Below are 23,189 nucleotides of genomic sequence, written 5' to 3' on the forward strand. Positions count from 1 at the left end.
CATACTTGGCTAGAAAATAGCCATAGGAGAATCCAAACGGCTTACGCCTACAGTAGCGTTATATATTTGATTTCTGGTTGATCTGCTGGTGGCTGTACTTGCTGCAGTGCATCTACTAGCCAATTGTCAGCAATTTGTAGTGAGACTTGCGACCGCTGTGTTTTGCGCTTAGTGACGCACATATCCATTGCAAAGACCGAAGTGGGAAAATTTAGTAGGGGTTGGATTTCAATTAGGCACAGTCTGCCATTTGTCCTTTTTTATTTTACGTTTATTTTGTTTAATAACTCGGTGTCATCTCATCTGGCATAGTAGTGTGCTTTCATACTTGGCTAGAAAATAGCCATAGCAATAGGATAGCATTGTTTGGTTTTAAAAACTCAAAAACACAAAAAAAAGTTAAAAAAAAATTAAAGCTATAACTCTCATTTTAAAAATGTTTAACCCGAGGGCTAGGGGTAGAGGACGAGGGCGGGGACGTGGGCGTCCAACTACTGCAGGGGTCAGAGGCCGTGGTCCTGGCCGGGGTGAGACACCACCTGCTTATGAGGGAGCAGGGGAACGCCGCAGAGCTACACTCCCTAGGTTCATGTCTGAAGTTACTGGGACTCGTGGTAGAGCACTGTTGAGGCCAGAACAGTGCGAACAGGTGATGTCGTGGATTGCTGACAATGCTTCGAGCAATTTGTCCACCAGTCAGTCTTCCACGCAGTCCACCCATGTCACCGAAATCGCCACTCCTCCAGCTCCTGCACCTCAGCCTCCTCCCCCCCAGTCTGCCCCCTCCCAGGAAAATTTGGCATTTGAACCGGCATACTCTGAGGAACTGTTTTCTGGACCCTTCCCACAGTCACAAACCACTTGTCCGGTTGCTGCTGAGCAATTTTCCGATGCCCAGGTTTTCCACCAGTCACAGTCTGTGGGTGATGATGACCTTCTTGACGTAGTGGAAGTGTGTAAAGAGGTGTCCGACGATGAGGAGACACGGTTGTCAGACAGTGGGGAAGTTGTTGTCAGGGCAGGAAGTCCGAGGGGGGAGCAGACTGAGGGATCGGAGGATGATGAGGTGACAGACCCAAGCTGGGTTGAGAGGCCGGGTGAACACAGTGCTTCTGAGACGGAGGAGAGTCCTCGACCAGAACAGGTTGGAAGAGGCAGTGGTGGGGCCAGACGGAGAGGCAGGGCCAGAGCTGGTGCATCAGCGCCAAATGTGTCAACTAGTGAAGCTCCCGTGGCGAGGGCTCTTGCGGCGAGGGCTAGATCTTCAGAAGTCTGGAGGTTCTTTAAGGAAACACCGGATGACCGACGGACTGTGGTGTGCAACATTTGCCAAACCAGGCTCAGCAGGGGTTCCACCACTACTAGCTTAACTACCACCAGTATGCGCAGGCATATGAATGCTAAACACCCCACTCAGTGGCAACAAGCCCGTTCACCTCCGGCCGTGCACACCACTGCTCCTTCCCCTGTGTCAGCTGATAGTCAGCCCCCTGCCCAGGACCCTGCCACAAAAACCCCATCGTCGCCTCCACGATCCTCCACAGCATCCACCAGCGTTCAGCTCTCCATACCCCAGACGCTGGAGCGGAAACGCAAATATAGTGCAACCCACCCGCACGCCCAAGCCCTTAATGTGCACATCTCCAGATTGCTTAGCCTGGAGATGCTGCCCTATAGGCTAGTAGAGACCGAGGCCTTTCGCAACCTCATGGCGGCGGCCGCCCCTCGGTATTCGGTCCCCAGCCGCCACTACTTTTCCCGATGTGCCGTCCCAGCCCTGCACCAGCACGTGTCAGACAACATCACCCGTGCCCTGACCAACGCCGTTTCTGACAAGGTCCACCTGACCACGGACACGTGGACGAGTGCTGCCGGGCAGGGCCACTATATATCGCTGACGGCACATTGGGTTAACTTGGTGGAGGCTGGGACCGAGTCTGACCCTGGGGCTGGTCATATACTGCCGACGCCGAGGATTGCGGGGCCTACCTCGGTCCAGGTGTTTCAGGCCTACTATGCCTCCTCCTCCTCCCACCCCTCCTCCACCTCCTCCGAACTACCATCCGTGGGCACGGCGCCATCAGTCGGTAGCTCTAGGCACAGCAGCAGTGCCGTTGCTAAGCGACAGCAGGCGGTGCTCAAACTGCTGAGCCTAGGCGATAAAAGGCACACCGCCCAAGAGCTATTACAGGGCATCACGGCGCAGACTGATCTGTGGCTGGCACCGCTGAACCTGAAGCCAGGCATGGTTGTGTGTGACAACGGCCGTAACCTGGTGGCGGCTCTGCAACTCGGCAGACTGACACATGTGCCATGCCTGGCCCATGTGTTAAATCTGATAGTTCAGCGTTTCCTCAAGACATACCCCAATCTGTCAGATTTGCTCACGAAGGTGCGCCGCATCTGTGCGCATTTCAGGAAGTCCAGCACAGATGCTGCCACTCTCAGGGCAGCGCAGCGCCGCCTCCAACTGCCCGCTCACCGACTGTTGTGCGACGTGCCCACGAGGTGGAATTCAACACTGACCATGTTATCCAGAGTTTACCAGCAGCGCCGAGCCATTGTAGACTGCCAGATGTCAACTTCCACCAGAACTGGTAGTCAGGTCAGTCAGCTTCCTCAAGTCTACAATGAGGAGTGGACGTGGATGTCTGATATCTGTCAGGTGCTGAGTAACTTTGAGGAGTCAACACAGATGGTCAGTGGCGATGCCGCCATCATCAGCCTCACCATCCCGCTGCTTGGCCTGTTGAAAAACTCTCTGATCAGCATGAAGTCGGAAGCTTTGCGCTCGTCACAAGAGACGGGGGAAGAAGATTCCCTTGTTGATAGCCAAAGCACCCTTAGGTCTGTTTCTCAGCGCATATCGGAGGAGGTGGAGGTGGAGGAGGAAGAGGAGGAGAATGTTGGCGAGACACAAGAGGGGACCATTGTTGAGTCCTTTACTGTTCAGCGTGTATGGGCAGAAGAAGAGGAGTTGGAGGAGTTGGAGGAGGAGGAAATGGACAGTCAGGCCAGTGAGGGGAGTGAATTCTTACGCGTTGGTACTCTGGCGCATATGGCAGATTTCATGCTAGGCTGCCTATCCCGTGACCCTCGCGTTCAAAGAATTTATTCCAGCACCGATTACTGGGTGTTCACTCTCCTGGACCCACGGTACAAGCAAAATCTTTCCACTCTCATCCCTGCAGAGGAAAGGAGTGTGAGAATGCATGAATACCAGCAGGCCCTGGTGCACAAGCTGAAACAGTATTTCCCTTCTGACAGCGCTAGCGGCAGAGTGCGTAGTTCTGCGGGACAAGTAGCGAGGGAGAGTAGGCGAGCAGGCAGCTTGTCCAGCACTGGCAAGGGTACGCTTTACAAGGCTTTTGCCAGCTTTATGTCACCCCAGCAAGACACTGTCACCTGTCCCCAGTCTCGGCAGAGTAGGGCTGATCTTTACAGAAAGATGGTGAGGGAGTACGTAGCTGACCATACCATCGTCCTAAATGATCACACAGCTCCCTACAACTACTGGGTTTCAAAGCTGGACATGTGGCACGAACTGGCGCTGTACGCCTTGGAGGTTCTTGCCTGCCCTGCCGCTAGCGGCTTTTCTGGAGGGCCACCTACCTGCTCCTCTGGTTTGAAAACTTTTTGGGACTGCCACATACAGGCACTCAATCTATTCTATTTTTCTGGAGGGCCACCTACCTGCTCCTCTGGTTTGAAAACTTTTTGGGACTGCCACATACAGGCACTCAATCTATTCAATTTTTCTGGAGGGCCACCTACCTGCTCCTCTGGTTTGAAAACTTTTTGGGACTGCCACATACAGGCACTCAATCTATTCAATTTTTCTGGAGGGCCACCTACCTGCTCCTCTGGTTTGAAAACTTTTTGGGACTGCCACATACAGGCACTCAATCTATTCAATTTTTCTGGAGGGCCACCTACCTGCTCCTCTGGTTTGAAAACTTTTTGGGACTGCCACATACAGGCACTCAATCTATTCAATTTTTCTGGAGGGCCACCTACCTGCTCCTCTGGTTTGAAAACTTTTTGGGACTGCCACATACAGGCACTCAATCTATTCTATTTTTCTGGAGGGCCACCTACCTGCTCCTCTGGTTTGAAAAATTTTTGGGACTGCCACATACAGGCACTATCCAAATTAAATTGTCTCCATAGCAGCCTCCACACGTTGTCTCCATTGCTACCTCCAAAAGTCGTCCATATAGCTGCCTCCATACATCGTCCCTTTATCAAACGAGGTGTGTCAGGCAGAAATTTGGGTTGTTTTCATGGATTCCACATCAAAGTTGTTAACTTTGTCGCCACCCAGCTGTGTTATCCACAAAATATACTGGCAAACTTTTATCATTTACCAATATTATTTCAGCGCTTCTTGCGCATCTGTTTACATTCCCCTCACCCGCCATATCCTAAACTTATAAGAACGCTACTACACTTGATCTTATACAAAAGGTTCTTAGAAGTGCTGTTTGGGGAGTAGCCTAGAGACACGGGCTTGGATTGGCGAAAGCTCGCCTGGCAGCGGAGCGCCAACTCCATGCCAAGATCCAACTAACATAGTTTTACCTGCAGAACCTTTAATCTACTACTAGTTCACTGCCTCCATACATGGTCCCCTTATCAAACGAGCTGTGTCAGGCAGAATTTTGGGTTGTTTTCATGGCTTCCATGTTAACTTTGTCGCCACCCTGCTGTGTAATCCACAAAATATACTGGCAAACTTTTATCATGTACCGATATTATTTGAGCGCTTCTTGCTCACCTCCTTTGGTTCCTCTCTGCCACCCATTGGTTTGAAGCCTGAGTCCATTTAGGGTATGTCGCCATGCCACTCTCTAGCCTGCTGCCGCTGCCTCTGCATGCCGTCCCCTATAGTGTCAGGGTCAATTATTGCATGTTTTAGATGCTATCTAGCTTCATTCTGTCACTCTGTCATGGCCATGCTGTTGCCCATAATTTTGGCATAATGGTGCGATTAAGCAGCCTCAGAGGCATCCATGCATGCTGCCCCTGCTGTTTCCTGTCCATTTCCGTGGTGTTTCCATCCTTTTCTGAGGTTCCCAGGTGTTTGGCCAAGCTTCCCTGTGCAGAGCCTTGGTCCCCTTGAAAAATGCTCGAGTCTCCCATTGACTTCAATGGGGTTCGTTATTCGAGACGAGCACTCGAGCATCGGGAAAAGTTTGTCTCGAATAACGAGTACCCGAGCATTTTAGTGCTCGCTCATCTCTAGTTGTAAGGTTTTCTAAGCTGTATCATACCACAATAGTAGGAGTCTTTATAGACTCCCACCAATAATGGCTGAGTGTTTTTTGTTGTGGGAGGAGGGACTGAAGGGGCTACCGGTACTCTAAGAAGGATTTAAATGCCAAGCAATGTCACCTTGAGCATTGGCCACCTGCCCCCCCCCCTCCTCCAAGCACCTACAAATTGAAATTCACCAGTGAGATGTTTAAGAGTTGAAGATGCAGTTGTTGCAGCTTCAGGAATGGGGACTGCGATGAGACTTACAGCCCTAAAAGATGTTTGGGACCTTCTCTCAGCCAGTCTTGAATAGGTTATTTGACTGGACTTCTCAGTTGCATGCAGATGAAGAAAATTCAGTAGATGAAGAGGGTCTCCACATTGAGGATCTGTAACACCTCCTGTCCAACACCACAGAATAGCAGCACAGTCTGTGATGTTGTCTGGGTTCATGTGGGTGAAGAGAGGCTGCAACTCCTTTGAAAGAGGTGAGGGCTGTGGCAGAGAAACAGGGGGAACCAAATGTCAGGAGAAGCGACCCTAAGGGGGAATTATGACAGCAGCAATTGCAGCAATTTACTCCAAGAACTGGCGGATCACTATGAGGGAAGGAGGTTAACATCACAGGATCTCCATGGGCCTAATGCCAGGGGGATTTTTAACCCCATTAGGTTAAAGGCAGCACACGCTCCAGAGAAAGTGCTGAGATGGAAGTTGTAGATGTAGAAGAGTCAGCATATAAGCCCTGGTGTGCCCCCATGATGGTGTGAACCGGGAGCTCCAGCACCGAAGACCTGAATAGGGCGGGAGCCGGCAGAGCAGATGGAGCTTTGCCAGACTGGAGGACAAGAAGTCCCCCCAGGGGGCCAGCAGCCATAGCTGTATGGAGATGTGAAAGAACCATGCCAGAAGGGGGAGAAAGGCCAGCAAGAGGGTTCTGCAGCTAATGCTCCTCTTCCATTGAGGTATGCTCTCTGAGGAGGGACAGTAAATACTCATCAGCAAGAACCTCGAGGACAGCAGCTATGGCACCTGATGCAAACTCACTTCGTGTTCAATAGAGAGTAGTGAGGGGAGGCTAGCATTGTTATGCCCTAAACTGCCCACCATTGATTAAATGGAGAAGTAACCACTATAACTGGGCTGCCAGTCCAGTGGGAGAGCCTGTGGTAATGAATGCATTGCCAAAAGTGGATTGACCCCTTTGGCGCTGACCAGTTGGAGGGAAAAAACCACACCTCCCTAAGCAATCTGGTGCTTTCAATGAAAAAGCCACCATTAAATTTCTAATTGTGCCTTTTAAAAATGTAAGCTCTCATGATTGATGCTATAGTTCCACAAAGTCAGATTTTCTTTGAGCCAATTTTAGAAACATGTCCATAATTTTGGATAATTATGGATTTTTATGCGCAGATTGATTTGCTGGTCATTCCTTGACCATTTAGTAAGGCATACTGGTATATTCGCTCCAGCAAAAATAAGCCAATATTTCACTAAGTTAATTATGGATCTCCTCATACTTCACTTCCACAAGAGCTCTGTTATTCTGACACCTAGTGGCAAAAATATAAATTACAATATTTGTCTTAAATGTGTAGGAAAAATGCAAAAAACAACTAAATCATAAAATTACTAAAAAAAAAAGTTTAAAAACAAACTGCATTAACATTACTTCACATCAGGTGCCTTGCTTGTAGCATGTATGGTTTGTTCTATTCCATTTGAAAACACTAGCAGTCTATAGTAAAGTCTTATTGATATAAAATATATCTATATAAGGTACCCAAGAAGTGGAGGCAGAGGGACAGCAGGTTATAGGGAAAAATAAAGCTAGCAAACACTACACTATGTAGCAGCTTACAGTGGACCAGCGTATTCATGAGGGCCCCTCGAACACCATAGGCCAGCAGGAGAACCAATTGGATTTGCTGCTAAAGAAGGGACCCTCTCTACACAAAAAGGCAATGTCTGTGGTTGAAGCATGGAAGGGTGACATAAAATCAAAAGCGACAGTGCTATATATATTATGCATATAGTGTCAGAATATCAAAATCATGAGGATGCGTCATGAGTTCACTAACAGTCCTGTGGTTCTCAATTCAGTGTAGCAATAAAAACCTCTCAGTTGATATCATATAATGTGATAGTTGGCTTTTCCCTAGTTATTTCACTTAGATCTCCATCATTCTCCACCATGTGCAAGCTTTTCAATATTGCAGTTTTTATAATGTCAGCCACTGGCAAAAAAAATCTGAACTAAAAAAAAACATTTTTTGTGGTCTTCCCTTGTCTCAAAACTGCTTCCCTATCCTCCTTTAGCCTCACATATGTCTCCTCTACAATGGGCATTGGGTGTCCCCTCTTTTATATACACTGAAAGCTTCAGTGTTATTAATCTTTCTTAATCTTATGAATTGTCCATAGGGTGAGTTTTTTTTTAAAATAAAGTTGGGATGATAGCAGGTGTAATGTAAATGCACATTTCTTGCTGTGGGCTTTCTATAGACTTTTATTTTTATAGACTTTTAGCTATTATTTTTCCATCTTGTTTCCACCAAGATATCCAAAAACTCCAAGATGTTACCTCCTACTTTATACGAAAAAAACACATTAATTTCATTGATTTCACCACCATTTCTTTAAACATCTCTGTAGGTCCCATCCAGACTATAAATATACCACCTTGATGCCACCTTGTCTTTTAATTTGATTTAAAAGGGAACAACTTTCCACCAAAGTTTTTGTATGGACCATTCATATACAGGCAGTCCCCGGGTTACATACAAGATAGGGTCCGTAGGTTTGTTCTTAAGTTGAATTTGTATGTAAGTCAGAACTGTATACTTTATCATTGTAACCCCAGCCAAATTATTTTTGGTCTCTGTGACAATTGGATTTTAAAAATGTTTGATTGTCATTAGAACCAGGATTAACAATACATCTTCATTGTAGACACCAGTGATAACTGTTATAGCTTATATAGTTTTTTGTATCCTAAGGCTAAAGTAAAGTAAATTACCAACATCCAGAGGTCCGTTTGTAACTAGGGGTCGTATGTAAGTCAGGTGTTCTTAAGTAGGAGACCGCCTGTATTTATACAAATGAATCATGTCCCCTCTTAGTTGTCTCCTTTTAGAAAACATCTAATCTGATAAAAGTTAGATGAAAGTTACTAAATCAGTAAGTTCTTTTTTTGTGAAAATAGTAAAGATCTGAGGATTTCCACATGTGGACCCTTTTTCTCTGAAAAGAAGAGGAAAATCAGCTTCTATTCCCTGAATTTTCAAGACCACTCTTTAGGGACAGATGCTCTGAATTACATACACCTAGGATTTTGGCCTAGGCTATGCTTTTCCTCTCTTGTGTCTAATGGCAAAAGTGTTGAAGCTCATGAGGGAACCATGCAGATAAAAAGTGGCCAAAGAAGTAAAGTGGCCAACTCTGTAAAGACGGTCAGTTTGTCTTCATATCCTGTTAGGACCAAAGATCCTAAACCTTCTTCATCAGGGGGCCAGTATTCCATCAAGATCTAGTCTTTCTAAAGCTATCAGCCTGGATGCTTAAGGGAACCTACTAAGCTTATTGGATAAAGAAAAGCAGGAAGCCTGTAACAGAAGTAACCTAGAAGCAACCAATGTAGCTCTTGGTGCGGGGATTCTCCAGTAGATCAATTTCATTCTAACATTGCCCAAATTTTAGAATTCTCGCAGCCAGGGTTAGGCTTAGGTCTCAAATCCAGTACTTTAAACTTTGACCATCAGTGGATTTTTTGCTGAACATTGATGGATACTTACATTTTTAAAATGAGAATGACAGATTTGCAAGTCTGTTTCCTCCCAACAGTGGGATCTTTCATTAATGTTAAACTATCACTTTTCCAACCTCCAAACATTTAGACTAAACATTTATCCAAATAAAATATTTGAGGTTATTTTCCTGGTGGCTATTGCAACGTCCCTGCCAATGCAAGACAGAGGAGTTGTTGTGAATAAGCCCCTAATATGTGTGTCCCCTTGGTAGTGAGTCTGATCAGCTCCCCTGCAGGACACTACACATATACTCAGGTAATTGTGCAGCGGTAGATTCTGTCTGGATAGACAGATTTCTTGTTATCATCCAATGAAATGCCTCAATGCATTTAACTGTGAACTGGAGTGTGATTGGAGGAGTAGACCACCTGACCAGGGATTAACTAAACCCTTAGTCAGGGGAGGAGTCAGTATCTTCAGGCCCAGGTCTGCTAGTGAGCAGATGTGTCTTAGGCCCAGCTCTCCACACAGGAGGGAGAGTTCCAGAAACTTCAGAGAGAGCAGATCTCTCAGGCCCAGCTCTAACCACATGAGAAGCTCCTAGGCCTCAGCAACTACAGACAGAGTGACACAGGACAAACAGGACAAAGCTGCAGCTTACATTATTGGACACAGCTACATCCCAGCCTGCCCCTGCATCCAGGCTGGTGACCTAACTCCTGAGGTTCCTCCTCCAAGATCACTCCAGTACTGCACTTGTACAGAATTGTTTGGCGTGTTGTTACCGTTGGTTCGAATAAAGAACTGCGAGTTACTTTTATGCACAACATTGCCTCCGTCTGGTCCCTGATACGGCTGTATCACCATCAAGGGCGCCCCATCTATCTACCAGGGACACGTACTATAGACTCTAAGGGCTGCCCCAGGGAGAACCAGTACATCAGCCTCTCCCTCTATATTATTACTTGCATACACCACCTGCTGGAGACCTGCCAGGCTGTGGGACAGCCCTCCGGTCGCCGTACCAAGCACCGTGACACTAGTGTGCCTAGGCCTCAACCGCCAGCCACTCCGGTATTCTGGGCCCCGAGTTCATGGTACAAAGTCAGCAGGCAATCTCGTAGTTGGGGACAGGCAGGAGGTCAAGACAGGTGGCAAATGTTCAGGGTCAGAGATGGAGCAGGAGGTCAGGGCTGGCAGTGGAGGAGTGTAATTAGGATCAGGTCCGGGGTCACAACGGGAGATCAATACACAGGAATAACTCACAGGAAACAGCTTTCTCTTAGGCATGAGCACAAAGATCCGGCAGGGTGTGGCAGGTTTAAGCAGATATCTGGGAAATGGCCAGCTCCAATTAACCGTGTGCTGGCCCTTTAAATTCCCTGAAGATGGTGGGCACGCGCCCTAGGATATGGCAACAGATGGGCCGAGACGAAAAGGTGGAGATAACAGCCCAAAATTTGGTTCACCCTTTCCACTTGACCATTTGACTGAGGGTGATGAGCAGAAGAGAAGTCCAGAGTCACTTGCATGTGATTGCACAAGGAATGCCAAAACCTGGACACAAACTGAACCCCTCAATCCGATACAATGTGTTGTGGGAGTCCATGCAGCTGAAAGATGTGTTGAAAGAACAAGTTGGCAAGATGTGGAGCAGACAGAAGACCTGGAAGGGGAATGAAATGGGACAACTTAGAAAAACGGTCAGTCACCACCCAGATGAAGGCATAGCCATGTGCGACCTTGGGCGACTGGATATAGGTAATGGAATCAAGATGCCAGCCGGTTCAGGCGGGAAGGCTTATTACGGACACAGGAAGTACAGGATCCCACAAAATCCTGAACATCTTTGACCAGGTCAGGCCACCAGTAGTAGCGGGAGATGAGAGCCATGGAGCGTTGCACCCCAGGGTGCCCAGCTAGACGTGAAGAATGTCCCCAAGACAAAATCCTCTTCCGCAGTGCAGGTCAGACATACGTCTTGCCAGGGGGAAGCTGTCGAAAGGAATAACATGCCGAGGGACCGGCTCCTCTCCAACAACATCAGAGGCACAGGAAAGGGCATCCGCTTTTATATTCTTCTCCGCAGGACGAAAGTGGATGAAAGTTGAAGCGAGAGAAGAAAAGCAACCAACGTCCTTGCCTAGGATTAAGACGTTGGGCTGTCTGGAGATGCAGGATATTTTTATGATCTGTATACACACAGACCAGATGGCAAACTCCCTCCAAAAGATATTGCCATTCTTCCAGGGCAAGTTTGATGGCCAGAAGTTCCATCTCCTATAGAGTAATTTCTCTCTGTGGGAGAAAAAGTTTTGGAAAATAAATCGCTCGTGAGAGTGTGGCCCTTAAGCTTTTCCTGGGTGAGCACCACCCCAGCACCTACGGAAGATGCATCCACCTCTAGATGAAAGGGCATTTCCGTGTCAGGCCTAGTGAGAACAGGAGCCAAGGCAAAGGTGGACTTTAACCTCTTCTGCCTCCAAAGGCCAGAGGCGGCGATTAGCGCCCTTCTTGGTGAGCGCCATGGTGGGAGACAACAGAGTGAAGAAATGCGGGATAAACTGCCGGTAATAATTTGCAAAACCCAGGAATCTGTGGATGGCTCGTAGGCCTTCTGGACGCGGCCACTGCAGAACTGCAAACAGTTTTGCTGGATCCATCCGGAGATCTTTGTCAGAGATTATTCAGCCGAGGAAAGGAAGGCTCCATTGGTAAAACTTGAATGAAACAGCAGAATCTGACCCCTAAGTAAATGAGATGAGGGATCTGTGAAGCTACACATAAGCAAATAACACATAAGAAGAACACGAGAATCATATGTCAAGCAGCCAAAAATGATAATATTATTAGTATTTATTGAAGTACAAAAACAGGCAACTCAGTTGGACAAACAATATAAAAACATTTAAAATACGAGAGTGCAGATCAACTGCCTTCGTGTTAGAACGTAGCAGGTGCTGCCATGCAATAGTGTCAATCAACCTGCAACAGGGCCCCCCAGGACACACCACATAGATAGACAAAATGAGTATCACAAACTGCACTCTAGCTGCAACAAAATTTACCAAGTGAACTACACAATATAGGGGTCTAAGTAAGAGAGGACCAGATGATGGTCAACTCCTGATGGCGCCACCAGGGCAAAAGGAAAGGTATGCAGCCCTGACGGTATAGTATGCTGCACGGAGTGGGTGTCACTCCAGATGAATAAATGCAGAAAAAGACCCGAGTGGCTGTGGGCAAAGCTAGAGGAAAATAGTTACCGAATGTGTAAAGGTGGTCCAAGGGAGCCCAGAGGGTGCCCCACGCGTATCGCCGCAAATCGCGGCTTCCTCAGGGGTGCCCAAATGAGGCGGCGTCTGTATTTAAGTACCTGGTGTGTTGATTAGGTCCCGCGCTGCCGGTGTGCGACTCGAGCGTCATGGCGGCGCCCATGCGGTCACATGCTCGGCAAGTTCACGTGATCCGATGACGTCACATCCGGTGACGTGGGTCACCGTGACTGCGCATGCGCACTCGCATTGTGCGGCCAGACACAGAAAAGAAAGGAAGTGTTTTATTCTATCATGCATCCTGAGAATGTAAACATATAATGTACATGCATGATAGTCTCTAAACAAATACCAAGGTCATGATAATTCACACACCCAACACCAGCATACACACAAAGCAGCCCAGGAACTAGTAAAGGATCATATGGTAAATTGAGAACAGACACCCTAGTCCTGTTGGGGATAATGGATGAAATAAATTTCTTCTTCTTGTGTGTGTCACGGAAGACCAGACCAGCAGGACAGAAGGTCGAGGAACAAAGTTTCAAAAGTTAGTATGTTGGATGCTATAGCAGTGGAAAGAAAGTGGAATCCCAAAGCTCCATGAATGGTACCTAAAAGTAAATGAAGTCAAGTAGAGGTATATATATATATAAGATGATGAATAAAAAACACAAGAAAAGCATAAAGAACAAGGCCATAAGAAGAAAAAAGAGGAAAAAGGAGAGGGGGGGGACAGGGGAAAGGGGGGAGGGGGAGGAGGAAAGAGGAGAAAGGAAGGGGAAGAAGAGAAGAAAGAGGGGAAGGGAAAGAGAAAGAGAAAGAAAAGGAAAAGGAAAGAGTTCCATGGTGGGGGAAATAAATGAAGTCTAGAAAAATTAAAGAAAAATTATATAGGGAGTGAGAAGGTTATATGAAGTAAATAAAGAAGAGACAAAGTGAAAAAAGCTAAGAAATGGTGAACGTGCCCTGCGTGGAAGAGGTGACAAGAACAAATAAAGCAAGTGGTGTGTGAAGATACGCAGGATGATGTGGGAGTGACCTGGGGTGACTAGTGGAGAAGACTGCCCCAAAAAAAGGGGAAGGGGGGGGGGCGTGAAAAAGTGATAATGCGTGAGGCAATACGAGTAAGGGTCAATAAGAAACACCAGAAGATGACCAAAAGTGAAAAATGTGAAGTGATAATGCAAATGAAAAATGTGAGTGTGCCATACCTGTTATGGATAATAGTGGCGTTTGTGACATCACTTCTTATAAAAACCAGAAAATAGCAAGTCCTTGTTCATCCCATGTGGAGCTACGGAACTCAGATCAAAGATCCATTTTGCCTCCAGGCGCAGGAGAGCTGGCGTGATCTCACCACCGCGTATATTTTGTTGAACCTTGTCCAGGCCCACAATCTGTAGGCCTGTGGGATTTCCCCGATGGACATGGAAAAAGTGTTTCGCCACGGTGGAAAGCTGTTTGCCATTAGACATGTCTTGTGCCGCATTGTTGATAGTAGAAATGTGCTTCTGAATTCTCTTCCGAAGCTCCTGACCAGTTTGCCCCACATAAAGTTTGGGGCACGGGCAGAGTAAACCATAAATGACATTACGGGTACAACAATTGATGTATGACCGTAGTGGTATGTTCCTGGAATTTGCTGGGTTCACGAAATTTGTCCCGCGTATCACTAGGGGACATACTGTGCAATCACCACACGGGTAGGAGCCCGTCAGCCGCTGACCTCGTCCCAGTGGTGTGCATGGTCTCTGAAAGTGACTTCTAGTCAAACTGTCCTGTAAATTTCTGGCCCGTCTGGCGATCATCCTAGGGCCAGTAGGGATGTGTAGCTCCAATCTCGGATCGCTTTGGAGAATGCCCCAGTTTTTTTGTAACAGTTTGTATATGTCTGACCACTGGTTATGGTATGATGTGATGAGGCAGGGTTTGCCATCTGAAACTCTGGGCTTTGAAACGAGGGTATCTTTCCTGGGGGTTTGTTTGGCCCGCATGTGGGCCCTGGAGATTACTTTTTTTGGGGAGAATTCTTTTTGTGTGGTACAGTTTCTTTTGACCCATAGAAATTGTCCGATCGGAATTCTGTTCTTCAAGTGGCGGGGATGGAAGCTCTGATAGTGCAGTAAGCTGTTCGTTGCGGTTTCTTTTCTATATAATGTTGTCTCCACATTCTTCTGGTGAATAGAGATTCTTAGGTCCAGGAAACTGACTTCTGTCTGGGAAAAGACTGGAGTTAAACGTATCTGCCAAGGGTTAGCATTGAGTTGTTCCACAAAGGACTGACAGGTCTCGAGCGTGCCTCTCCAGAACACGAGCACATCATCGATATAGCGATACCAGCCGATGACGTGCCGATGGAAGGGCCCGGACGGGTACACGCTGGTCTCCTCCCACCAACCCAAAGAGATTGTATCTTGCATCCCCCACCTATCCCTGTCGCATATAGAAAGCCACCGCATCTATACCAACTTCGTGTAGAATGTTGGTATAAAGTGACTCGACGTCCATAGAGATAATCCAAACTTCTTCTTCTATGGTCGCCAAATCTAGTTGTTCCAACAGGTTCAGTAAGTGTGAGGAATCCCGGACGTAGGAGGTCAGTTTCGTGACTCGTTCCTGGAGAAACGACTACGAAAAGAAAAAGGCCTATAAATGGACTCATAAAGGGAATATGAGGAGATCCGTTAGACGTACAGCTCCACAGGCCACTGATAGGGAATTGTCTTCCAGTGATTTTTTATCCTCAGATGTAAGCGAACCAGAAGGCGATCCAGGAAGAGGCGCACCCAACATCAAGAAAAGGGGCCTACGGAATCGGTGGTCACCGAATTACAAGAGGGACCCCCAGCGGCACAGGAACAACAACCAGTGAATGAAGGTAGGCACGGTCTAGAAATTATTAACTTGTTATCATACCAATTATCTGATGTTGAACGTGCTGTTTTGAGTAAAGGCCTAAATTTCTCTCCTACACAAAGACTGGACAAATTCACACTGGTAAAGGACATATACCTATATTGTTGACAATTATCCTTCAAACTATTATATCACCAACCGTCACTGATGGATGTTCTTTCGGATGTGGATCGGAGGACATTTATGGACCTTATGGACCTACTCAGAGAAAACGAACAAGATCAGAGAGGCATAACAGGTAGGCCACAATTCACATTGCGTACCCCCTCCCAGGCCACCCCTAACCTTCGTCTATTTCCAGCAATACAGATTTTCTTCGACTGCATGGTACGGGACATCAGAGAACTAAGGGAGGATCCGTGGAAATATGAAAACTTGACCAGAGCTGAACGCCAAGCAATCACCAATTTACGTAATAATACCAACTTTATCATAAAAGAAGCGGATAAGGGGGGGAACGTAGTGTTGTGGCCTACCGAGCAATACATCTCAGAGGCCAAGTGGCAGCTATTCAACCAGCGTTATTATTCTTCTTTACCCTCAGATCCTACCACCATTTTCAAAGCCAAATTTGACGGACTCGTCGAAGCAGCATGGGGACAGGGCATCATCTCCCGACGAGAAAAGGATTTCCTCACTGTGAAAAGTCCAGTAACTCCTACCCTATACATGTTACCAAAGGTGCATAAGACCCTGCAAAACCCCCCAGGTAGACCCATTGTGGCGGGGATTGGCAGTCTCTCAGAGAAAGCCTGCATTTACATCGATTTTTTTCTCCAGGAACGAGTCACGAAACTGACCTCCTACGTCCGGGATTCCTCACACTTACTGAACCTGTTGGAACAACTAGATTTGGCGACCATAGAAGAAGAAGTTTGGATTATCTCTATGGACGTCGAGTCACTTTATACCAACATTCTACACGAGGTTGGTATAGATGCGGTGGCTTTCTATATGCAACAGGGACAGGTGGGGGATGCAAGACACAATCTCTTTTTGCTGGATCTTTTAAGTTTTGTCTTGAGACACAACTACTTTGTTTTTGACAGAACGTATTACAGACAGGTCTCGGGCACCGCGATGGGTGCACGCTGTGCCCCCTCCTACGCCAACCTCTTTCTGGGTTGGTGGGAGGAGACCAGCGTGTACCCGTCCGGGCCCTTCCAGCGGCACGTCATCGGCTGGTATCGCTATATTGATGACGTGCTCGTGTTCTGGAGAGGCACGCTCGAGACCTGTCAGTCCTTTGTGGAACAACTCAATGCTAACCCTTGGCAGATACGTTTAACTCCAGTCTTTTCCCAGACAGAAGTCAGTTTCCTGGACCTAAGAATCTCTATTCACCAGAAGAATGTGGAGACAACATTATATAGAAAAGAAACCGCAACGAACAGCTTACTGCACTATCAGAGCTTCCATCCCCGCCACTTGAAGAACGGAATTCCGATCGGACAATTTCTACGTGTCAAAAGAAACTGTACCACACAAAAAGAATTCTCACAACATGCAGAAGAACTTACTCGACGTTTTAGGGAACGAGCTTACCCCAAAAAAGTAATCTCCAGGGCCCACATGCGGGCCAAACAAACCCCCAGGAAAGATACCCTCGTTTCAAAGCCCAGAGTTTCAGATGGCAAACCCTGCCTCATCACATCATACCATAACCAGTGGTCAGACATATACAAACTGTTACAAAAAAACTGGGGCATTCTCCAAAGCGATCCGAGATTGGAGCTACACATCCCTACTGGCCCTAGGATGATCGCCAGACGGGCCAGAAATTTACGGGACAGTTTGACTAGAAGTCACTTTCAGAGACCATGCACACCACTGGGACGAGGTCAGCGGCTGACGGGCTCCTACCCGTGTGGTGATTGCACAGTATGTCCCCTAGTGATACGCGGGAGAAATTTCGTGAACCCAGCAAATTCCAGGAACATACCACTACGGTCATACATCAATTGTCGTACCTGTAATGTCATTTATGGTTTACTCTGCCCGTGCCCCAAACTTTATGTGGGGCAAACTGGTCAGGAGCTTCGGAAGAGAATTCAGAAGCACATTTCTACTATCAACAATGCGACACAAGACATGTCTAATGGCAAACAGCTTTCCACCGTGGCGAAACACTTTTTCCATGTCCATCGGGGAAATCCCACAGGCCTACAGATTGTGGGCCTGGACAAGGTTCAACAAAATATACGCGGTGGTGAGATCACGCCAGCTCTCCTGCGCCTGGAGGCAAAATGGATCTTTGATCTGAGTTCCGTAGCTCCACATGGGATGAACAAGGACTTGCTATTTTCTGGTTTTTATAAGAAGTGATGTCACAAACGCCACTATTGTCCATAACAGGTATGGCACACTCACATTTTTTCATTTGCACTATCACTTCACATTTTTCACTTTTGGTCATCTTCTGGTGTTTCTTATTGACCCTTACTCGTATTGCCTCACACATTATCACTTTTTCACGACCCCCCCTTCCCCTTTTTTTGGGGCAGTCTTCTCCACTAGTCACCACAGGTCACTCACACATCATCCTGCGTATCTTCACACACCACTTGCTTTGTTTGTTCTTGTCACCTCTTCCACGCAGGGCACGTTCACCATTTCTTAGCTTTTTTCACTTTGTCTCTTCTTTATTTACTTCATATAACCTTCTCATTCCCTATATAATTTTTCTTTAATTTTTCTAGACTTCATTTATTTCCCCCACCATGGAACTCTTTCCTTTTCCTTTTCTTTCTCTTTCCCTTCCCCTCTTTCTTCTCTTCTTCCCCTTCCTTTCTCCTCTTCCCCCCCCCTTTCCCCTGCCCCCCCCCTCTCCTCTTTCCTCTTTTTTCTTCTTATGGCCTTGTTCTTTATGCTTTTCTTGTGTTTTTTATTCATCATCTTATATATATATATATATATATATATATACCTCTACTTGACTTCATTTACTTTCAGGTACCATTCATGGAGCTTTGGGATTCCACTTTCTTTCCACTGCTATAGCATCCAACATACTAACTTTTGAAACTTTGTTCCTCGACCTTCTGTCCTGCTGGTCTGGTCTTCCGTGACACACACAAGAAGAAGAAATTTATTCCATCCATTATCCCCAACAGGACTAGGGTGTCTGTTCTCAATTTACCATATGATCCTTTACTAGTTCCTGGGCTGCTTTGTGTGTATGCTGGTGTGTCTGTGCATGGGCCCATGCGAGCATGTGTTGGGTGTGTGAATTATCATGACCTTGGTATTTGTTTAGAGACTATCATGCATGTACATTATATGTTTACATTCTCAGGATGCATGATAGAATAAAACACTTCCTTTCTTTTCTGTGTCTGGCCGCACAATGCGAGTGCGCATGCGCAGTCACGGTGACCCACGTCACCGGATGTGACGTCATCGGATCACGTGAACTTGCCGAGCATGTGACCGTATGGGCGCCGCCATGACGCTCGAGTCGCACACCGGCAGCGCGGGACCTAATCAACACACCAGGTACTTAAATACAGACGCCGCCTCATTTGGGCACCCCTGGGGAAGCCGCGATTTGCGGCGATACGCGTGGGGCACCCTCTGGGCTCCCTTGGACCACCTCTACACATTCGGTAACTATTTACCTCTAGCTTTGCCCACAGCCACTCGGGTCTCTTTTTCTGCATTTATTCATCTGGAGTGACACCCACTCCGTGCAGCATACTATACCGTCAGGGCTGCATACCTTTCCTTTTGCCCTGGTGGCGCCATCAGGAGTTGACCATCATCTGGTCCTCTCTTACTTAGACCCCTACATTGTGTAGTTCACTTGGTAAATTTTGTTGCAGCTAGAGTGCAGTTTGTGATACTCATTTTGTCTATCTATGTGGTGTGTCCTAGGGGGCCCTGTTGCAGGTTGATTGACACTATTGCATGGCAGCACCTGCTATGTTCTAACACGAAGGCAGTTGATCTGCACTCTCGTATTTTAAATGTTTTTATATTGTTTGTCCAACTGAGTTGCCTGTTTTTGTACTTCAATAAATACTACTAATATTATCATTTTTGGCTGCTTGACATATGATTCTCGTGTTCTTCCATTGGTAAAACTGACATTTCTCCAGATTGGCGTAGAAACGATTGGCCCGAAGACGACCAAGAACTTGCCATCCATGGGACAGGTGAGACTCAAGGTCCGGAGAAAACACAAATTTGTCTTCTAGGTAGACTACGACACATGTATACAGCAGATTCATGAAGATGTCAATAATGAATTCTTGAAAGACATCTTGAAAGGCATCACCAGGTACTCGAAATGTCCATCACGGGTGTTAAAGGCTGTCTTCCATTCATCACCCTTGCGTATCCAGATGAGGTTGTAATCCCCACAAAGGTCCAGTTTGGAAAAGATCTTTGAACTGTGTCAAAAAGCTTGGTAATCAAAGGCAATGGATAGTGGTTCTTTAAGTGTAACTTCCCCTCCATCTTGCTGATTGTAGTTTTTTGAGAGCTGGATCCATGGTTGCTATGGGCCAAAAGAGGTAGTAAATGAGGACAGAGAGGCAAAATACTTTGACAAATGATTCCCAGTGTCACCTGGAGCAGAATTATGCATTTTAGTTTTAGGTTTTTTTTTTGCTCAGAATGACAGTTACACTTTAACCGTGACCTTGTTAAACCTGTGATAGTCAATGCAAGGACAGAGTGACCCATCCTTCTTGGTCACAAAAAAGAAGCCTGCAACAGCCGGAGAGGAGGACCTACTTATAAACCCTCTCTGCAGGTTCTCTTTAATATATTCCGACACGGCTGCTGTCTTAGGAACGGAGAGAGGTTACACCCAACCACGGGGAGGAGAGGTACCCAGTAAAAGCTCTATAGGTCAGTCGTATGGGATGGTGTGGCGGCAATGTCTCTGCCTGTTTCTTGGAGAACACGTCAGCAGAATCCTGGTAACACATTGGCACGTGGCAGCACGCCCTTATGCAGAACATTGACCTGCAGGGAAACAGTGCGGAACTAGACCAGATAGGAGAGGATGTGGTGCCGGGAGACCAGAGCGGCATTCAAGAAGTTCCCTGCAGAACCAGAGTCCAAGAAAGCAGAGACATGGATCTGGGTGCAGGTACCAATGCTGAGAAACACAGGAAAAATCAGCCATAAAGAAGCTTTGCTCACACCTAGGGATGCTTCTCCCAAGAACCCTAGGTACTGGCATTTCCCTGACAATGGAGACGAACAGGACAAATCCCAATGAAGTGCTACGGACTGACACAATACAGGCAGAGGTTCCCCTGATGTCATCTGGAATGCTAATAGAGGGTAAGTCGGATTCTGTCCACCTGCATATGTTCCTCTGCATACGATACAGGTGGAGGCTGGAGCGTCCTTTGGAAGGCATGTGCCAAGCAAGGTAAACGTATAACCCAGGCTTGTAGATGCTTGAAATGTAATTCCTCAGCGTGCTCCTTAAACCGCATGGCAATCCGAGTGGCCAGTGTGATGTGACCACTCAGAGTAGATGGCAGGTCATGTGCAGCCAAAGCGACTTTGACTTGAGCTGAAAGACCTTTTTTAAATTTGGTGGTCAGAGCTGCATCATTCCAGGAAAGTTCAGAGGCCAGGGTGTGGAACTGTACTGCATACTCCTCCATGGTCCCCTTGGCGGAGGTTCAGCAGGCCCGTACAGGTTCTTCAAGCATGGACTTGAATTCCACCGGGACTAGCCGTGACCGGACCCCCTCTTTCCCAAAGAGGGGTAGCCCAGGCCCGGGCCTTCCTGGAGAGTAGGCTGATGATAAATATGGGGGTCCCCATCATACTTGTCGGGCATAGACAGTCTTAGCCTAGGTTCAGTGGCAGAAAGACAAGCCAGAGTAGCAGGAGGGGTAGCAGGAGAAGTTGCAGGAGTAGTCCCAGGAATCTGACGCTGATTCTGAGTGGTAAGCAACTGCTACAGTATGGCAGTGACTTGACCTAGATGTTCTCCTTGCAAAGCAGTCTGCTGGGACTGCTGTACCACTACGGTAGTAAGATCAGCTAGTATCGGAAGTGGCACCTTGTCGGGGTCCATGGCCAGATTTTACTGTCAATGCTAGGGGTAAGGGAACCCGCTGGACCACCTCTTCTAGGTAGACTACGACACATGTATACAGCAGATTTATGAAGATGTCAATGATGAATTCTTGAAAGACATCTTGAAAGGCATCACCAGGTACTCGAAATGTCCATCATGGGTGTTAAAGGCTGTCTTCCATTCATCACCCTTGCATATCCAGATGAGGTTGTAATCCCCACAAAGTTTGGAAAAGATCTTTGAACTGCGTCAAAAAGCTTGGTAATCAAAGGCAATGGATAGTGGTTCTTAAAGTGTAACTGCCCCTCCATCTTGCTGATTGTAGTTTTTTGAGAGCTGGATCCATGGTTGCTATGGGCCAAAAGAGATACTAAATGAGGACAGAGAGGCAAAATACTTTGAGAAATGATTCCCAGTGTCACCTGGAGCAGAATTGTGCATTTTAGTTTTTTTTTGCTCAGAATGACAGTTACACTTTCCTGGGACTACTCCTGCGGCTTCTCCTGCTACCCCTCCTGCTATTCCGGCTTGTCTTTCTGTCACTGAACCTAGGCTAAGACTGTCTATGCCCGACAAGTATGATGGGGACCCCCAAATTTATCATCAGCTTACTCTCCAGGAAGGCCCTGGCCTGGGCTACCCCTCTTTGGGAAAGAGGGGGTCTGGTCACAGACGATTACACAAGTCGACACCTGGGACCGGAATCTAAGTGGCACCTGGTCTTCACCAGAGCCTGCCGCAAAGCAGGTTGGCCTTGCTGCAGCATGGTACCACCAGGTTGTTCCACAGGTGTGACTTGTCCGCGGTGGCAGCCAAGGTCGAGATACAAAGTCAGCAGGCAATCTCGTAGTCGGGGACAGACAGGAGGTCAAGACAGGCGGCAAATGTTCAGTCAGAGAAGGAGCAGTAGGTCAGAGCTGGCAGTGGTGGAGCGTAATCAGGAACAGATCCGGGGTCACAACAGCAGGTCAATACATGGCAATAACTCACAGGAAACAGCTTTCTCTTAGGCATGAGCACAAAGATTCGGCAGGGTGTTCAGGGAGCGGCAGTTTTAAGTAGATTTATGGGAAACGGCCAGCGCCAATTAATGGTGCGCAGGCCCTTTATATTCCATGAAGCCGGCGCGCGCGCCCTACAAGACGGGGACGTGCACGCACGGGCCACTGACTGGACATCAGGAGTGGGGAGAGGTGAGCAGCGCCAGTGAACATGGAGGGGCACAGGTGAGCCCGCGGCCCGCGATATGGGTCGCGGGGGCACCTGTGACACTGTATCCACCAAACATAGAATTACTCATAAGTTAGACTTTTGCTTTCCTACCCAAGGTTGTTGCCAACTTCCATAGAGATCAAGAAATTATCCTCTCTTTATTTTGTAGCAATCCTTGCAATTGTGAAGAAAGAGAAACACATAATCTGGATGTTAGAATGGCAGTTTGCAAATATCTGGAGATCACTACCCCTTGAAGGAAAGATGAAAACCTTTTTATTCTGTTTGGAGGAAAGAATAGGGTAATGAAACTTCAGGTCCACTGTGCACTAGGTGGTTAACAAACGAGATTACAGATTGCTACACTCTAAAAAATCTTGCAGTACCTGTTAATATCAAAGATCACTCTACCACATCTACAGTGACTTCTTTGGCATAAAGAAGAATGGCTTATTCATCCAATTCAATAATTAATCATCCAAGATTTGTAAAGCAGCCACATTGTCCCATTCATTGACATTTGTAAACCATTATGGACTGGATCTCCAGAATTCTAGAGATCTAGCCTTTGAGCGCAAGGTCATACAAGGGGTTGTCCCACCTTAAAAAAATGTGTGGCCATCATGGAAGACAATATGGAGAATATTAATTAGTCTCATCAGTAATTCTGTTTCCATGAAGTCCTCCATGATAGCCCTAATATTTCCCTTACCTGTGTTTATAAGCTTC

The sequence above is a fragment of the Engystomops pustulosus genome, chromosome 6 (assembly GCF_040894005.1).
Source record: "Engystomops pustulosus chromosome 6, aEngPut4.maternal, whole genome shotgun sequence".
NCBI classification, from domain to species: domain Eukaryota; kingdom Metazoa; phylum Chordata; class Amphibia; order Anura; family Leptodactylidae; genus Engystomops; species Engystomops pustulosus.